The following is a 6,000-nucleotide window of genomic DNA, read 5'->3' as shown; positions in this document are numbered from 1 at the left end:
TATATATTGGAAAATTTTAATACAGCGTAAAGTACATATAAAATGCATTATTAAATATTCTTCCTGCAGTAGAATTACTCTAGATTCTGCATTATGATTCGTTGTGAAAGATAGGTATATTTTTCATGAAAAATTATACAATGAAACACGTTTTTACCATAGTTAATGGTATTGAAATTAAAGACTGAGGATGGCTTTATTGACTTTTAATAAACGAATTGACCAAAACTACTTTCCTGTATGGAAGAAAAAGATAAGGGAAAATTGTTCAGAATTCCCTTTGCAAGTAAGCAAGCATTAAAAATGTATTCACTTCAAGGGAGATAATGAGAACTTATTTAGGGTGTTAATTATGCGCCAAATATTGAGGTATTTTGGAAGTCTTTAAGGCAATTCTTGTTAGAGTTGTTTGGTCAGAAGTATGGTTAATACAAATGGTTCAGTATTATGGAATGAATCAATAATTGAATTATCTAATTCGTTTGAATTCTGTATTGTTAACACACGTGGATACAAATGAGAACTGCAAAGATGAACGTGAATGATAATTTCGGGGGATGGGAACAGCACATTCGCAAAGGAGGAAGAGCCGTGGAAAATAACGGTGTACAGATGGCAAAGAACTATAACAATATCCTTAGTAAAATGGGTTACTGAACCCTGACTCTGGATAGAGTCATAAACCAGGCTTTCCTTGCAACTGTAATTAGTTCTCAGATTACATAATGACATGTATACAGTTGGGAAATCAGATCTTCAGTTAATTTCTTGAAACAATATGAAATTTATTTCGTTAATTAAGATTGTACTTCTTTTGAAACTAAAATGGTAGCACTATCTGGCATCGTCCATGTACACTTTTGAGTGTGTGATGAGGAAACTACATTCTAGAGATAATGAGTAAGGTTCCATTGTCAAAAGTATGAGAAATATTATATGAACTTCAGTTTGCCACGAAAGTAACTATGTTTCCCTAAACATCTGGTTTAAGTTCAAGTGAAGGCGGCATTAACAGAAGTAACGTTATTTTGTTTCACGACCTTTAACGCACGCGTAACTCATGCTTATAAATAGCCAAGTTGTTGACCACGCTGCTTCACGCACCAAGTGAACTTCCTACATCCACCTACGGCAGTTCTTTAAATCCGCAACGTTTCCCGCTGTCAGCTTTACCAGAATCGTACGGTCAGGTAAACGTAAAGTTGTCCGTGTACTTAACTAAATAAGCACTGCCCCATGAAGGCGTATGGAGAGTGGAAGTATAGATCCACATTTTCTTGACCTCGGCGCTAGATTGAGGAGAGTGGTCAGCTTCACGCTCCTGCCTCATTACCGCAAGGGAAGGAGCCCCCGGTTACGGGGTGGACGACCGTGGAACTTGGGTTCGATTCCCAGCAAGAGCGAAAGATTTTTCTCTTCTCTAAAGAATCCAGACCAGTTCTGGGCCCAATCAGGCCTCCTATAAAGTGGCTACCACTAGTTCTTTGCAATCGGGTAAAGCGCTGGGGGCGTGAAGTTGACCATTCACCTCTTTCTAGTGTCGAGGTTAAGAATGGTGGAGATTTATCTCCACTCCCAATATGTCTTCATGGTGTTATGGTGTGGCGCTTAATTAATTACGCGTAGTGAGAACTTTCAATTTACCTAGAATATTTGCTCGTCTCTTACCTACAATTCATGTAACAACTTAGTTTTTCATAGTTTATTTAACGATTTCACCAACATAACGCATATAATGACGAATACAAGGGGAGTTATGAATGATTTATTTACAAATGTGAAGGCAGTAGTCATGTCCCGCATTTTATTAGTTTAATATTTTGCCTCATTCTCTCAGAAGGGCAGAAGGAAGTTATAGAAACCTCAGAGAGATCCTGTGCACCTAAGCCGAACAATTACATAGTCAGCACCCTTCCGGATACGGAGGGTGAGGGTGGGGTGTTGTCCATGCAACCGTGACTTTTAGTATAGACGTATTAATGAAGAGATAATTATCAGTGCAAAATTATGAATTTTAATAACAGCTTCTATTTGAAGACATCTGAAATTACGTGTTAGAGAGAAAAAAGAATTAGACATGAGCGAAAATAAAGTGGAATCATAATGTGATAAGAATAAGTGTGATGTGTAAGAAGTGGATAAAGTAAAGGGAATGATGAAAAGACGAGATATATTCTATTGCTAGGTACTATTTCGTACAAAAAATAAACTGATACCATGGAGCTGCATCCTTCTTGAGAAGCAAGCAGCTGTTTAACCACTCAAGATATTCTCAAACTTTTATAGAACCAGAAGGCGCACTATCATATTCACAAGAACCCACCACTGGTCCCTATCCTGAGCCAGATAAATCCAGTCCACCTTCCACAATCTTACTTCTCTAAAATCCATTTAATACTATCATCCGAACATACAATAAACAGGATTAGTAAAATTAATAATTGAGGGATACATCTTCGGGATAGAGCCTAGTTGGTCCAGTCGGTATAGAGACTGGCTACGGGCTGGACTACCAAGGAGTCGGAGTTGGAGTCCCGGTGGAGCAAGAATTTTCACTCCTCCATGTTGTCCAGACCGGCTCTGGGGTCCAGCCAACCTCATATACAAAGGGTACCAGGGCCTTTCCCCGGTGGTAAAGCGGAAGGGACGTGAAGCTGACAGCTCACCTCCAACTAGTGCCGAGGTAAAAATAAGTAATCTATACATCCACTCCCCCATACGCCTTCATGGCGTAGTGCTTAATTAGCTTAGTTAAGCACAAGGACAACTTCTTCTTTCCTTTTTTCTTTTTTCTTTTATTGGCGCTACTGTCCTCATTTGGGCACCTCCACGAAACTCTCCGTTTCACCAAGGACAAATTTACCTTTTTATATCTTCGGAATGATGCTTGTACAATAACACAGTTCACTGAGATTGTGCAGTGTTGTGTGGCTCCGTAATATAAGAGAAATGATGCAGTGGTCAAGTGAGCATAAAGAGTACTGTGCAATAGGCAGAGATATGAAGCACGTACACATCTCGTTTTGCTTCTGCGCGGTGTGTTAGAAAATCACTACATAGAATTTTCTGTACGGTCAGATTCCTTATTGTTGCAAGATTAATTTTCGAAATGGAACTCTTACTTCTTCGTATTGCAAACCTGCGCCACTAGAACTGAATATGCTGCAAACGACTTTAAGGAAGGAATGAAAGTACAGTACAAGAATTTTTCTTCCAATAAAATACAAAAGATAAAGGTGTTCCTGTCCTTAATTACTCACAGCGACATACAGCGACATAAATACATATGGGGCTTGAGGTATGCTCTATACATTCCTCATAACAGCTCAGTCTATTTTTTTTAATTGCTAGTGGGGTGAGACTGCAGCCACTTCTGGCCTATTGTACCAGCCCAAGATGATAGGTGAGGGTGATTGTGGAGCAATTGGTGGAATGAAGATTGGCAGGGTAAACCGAAGTACTCGGAGAAAACCTGCCCCAGCACCACTTTGTCCACCACAAATCCCACTTGACCAGACGCGGGATCGAAGCCGGGCCGCCGCGGTGGAAAGCCAGCTACTAACCGCGGCCCCAGCTCAGTCTAAAGCCCCTGCTGATTTAGCACAGGTAAAAAGAATCCAATATTCAATGCAAGTAAGGTTATAGATCACTTTGTTCGTCATCTTTACTATTTTGCTGTCTGCAATTTTCTAAGCCACCGCCTCTGTGGTCTAGTGATAAGAGTTCCTGCCTACAGATCCAGAGGTCCGGGTTCGATTACCGGGGCTACAAGATTTTCTGATAAGTAGTGGGTCTGGAACGGGGTCCACTCAGCCTCGTGAGGATAATTGAAGAGCTATTTCAACAAAATAGCGTCTCCGATCTAGAGAACCGAAATTAAGCCAGTGGAGATTCGTTGCGCCAACCACGCGACACCCTCTATCCGCAAATGTTGGCACTAATGTCGCCGACAAGCGGCGATCGCTCGGTCGGTATACTTAGCTTGCGGACTAAAACCACGGAGTTTATTTTTGTAATTTTTTAGATTTAAAAGCTGATTGTGCCTACTGCCAAAAATGAGACGACAGGTATCCATAACTTTTTTTTTCCTTGGCACTACAGCCCCAGTCGGCCTAGGCCTATCTCCATGAACTCCGTTCACTTCGGTTTTTCTAGATCTAACACATGCGGTAGGACTCCTTGGGCGGTGATCAGCTCGTCGCAAGACCTCTACCTGTAGACAAACACAGAAAAATGCACACCAACATCCATGCCCTGAGTGGGATTCGAACCCACGATCCCGGCTTCCGAGCGATCGAAGACATTGCATGCCTTAGACCGCTCGGCTACCGTGACCGGCATCCATAACTTTAATCCATTAATATCAAGCATAACTATGTCTGTATAAGGAGATGCAAGAAATTGATATGGAGCCCTCAAAATAACGAAGCATCTGTAACAATTTTATATTAAATTGTCTCTTATTTGTATAAAATAACAACGATCGTTAACGAGACAAGAGATGTGACAGACTTATGTAAATTTACTGGTACAGGCAGTTTGAAAATACATGTTCAGTTGCCTCATATTATGTATTTTATTGTATAGCATACTCTACACACAAACACACCATAGGACCAGAGAAAAATAGTTGGTAAATTTGTAAAATTAGCGCCTTATTTAATTTAGAGTACAAAATAACAGAATAGCTATGTAGTGACAGGTTGGATGAATATCTGCAGACAATCTGCAGACAATCACAGACTGATTGAAATAAGCATTACGGTTGCTTTAAGACGCGAAACAAATTACTTTCAACTTACTTTCAGGTTTCTCTTTCTACATGTGTACCAGACAAAGAACCCACCCACAGTGTTCAGAGAAACGGAACAAGCTGTGACTAGACAGACAGACAGACAGACAGAGAGAGGGTGGTTTAAGAGTGATACGTCATTACAATCATTTAAATTGTCACTGTTACGTAACTTACAGTTGTTTGCATAAAGTAGGCCTATAAGCGAAGTAAGTATTGACGCTGACTGACTCTCTGGTGTTGCAGCCAGATCATTCGACAACGCAAACTAGTCACGTGGCTCTAAACTCGAACCTGTTGTATTAAAATTTAATTCGAATATCGTTCTTCTTTTTTTTTGTTTAATAGCGTCCATCGCTCTCTGACTCACAGTTTAATGACGTATTTATTACACTCAGTATTAATAATAATAATAATAATAATAATATAAGCAAGGTGGACTAGTGAACTGAGTCCTATAAATTTTAGGATCTTTCACGAATTGGATTCCGTCTTGAAGCATAAATATTTGCCCATGAAATTATGCACTGCTCTGTTATGATTCTGGGTACAGATCTTGCGACTGACCGACCATAAGGTCAATGAATGTCGTACAGCAAATAAAATGATATACAATTTAAAAAGGAAGTTTGAATCATAACAATTCTGAAATCGTGATATTAAGGTGTAAATTATAATTCAATTCTCTTTTAAAGTGCTTGGCTAAAGTGTTATTCTAATTATATGCAGACGTAACACAAGAATACAAATAAAACAAAAAGTTTAATTATATATTAAATCTTTAAAGCCCAATGGTTACTACATAAACCACCTGCTTTGATATACTGAAACTTTGCATTCCACCTACAGAGTGTATTTGTGTGTCTCATTTGGTTCTCACAATAAAGAGTGATAATTTCCCTAAATGGAATTCACCGGTTCATCATTGTATTTGAGACGTAATGTGTTTCCTGTGAGGTACGAACTGCATTTTCATATATCATTTAGAAGAAATTCAGTTTTAAAGGGTCTAATATAGTACAGGCCATCAGAATGAATAATTATTTATAAAAACGTAAATATAACTTAAATACTGATGTGAGGAAAATGTAAACCATATCTGTAACATATCATCATTAAATATTGCAGTCTCAAAATGCAGAGATTTATCGGATCAAAAAGTTACGCGTTCTCGCCACATTATATTAATTTATATTGTGACGAATTAA

Source organism: Cryptotermes secundus, unplaced genomic scaffold (assembly GCF_002891405.2).
Source record: "Cryptotermes secundus unplaced genomic scaffold, Csec_1.0 scaffold1313, whole genome shotgun sequence".
NCBI lineage: Eukaryota > Metazoa > Arthropoda > Insecta > Blattodea > Kalotermitidae > Cryptotermes > Cryptotermes secundus.
The sequence above is the reverse complement of the archived record's forward strand: the minus strand, read 5'-3'. Positions refer to the sequence as shown.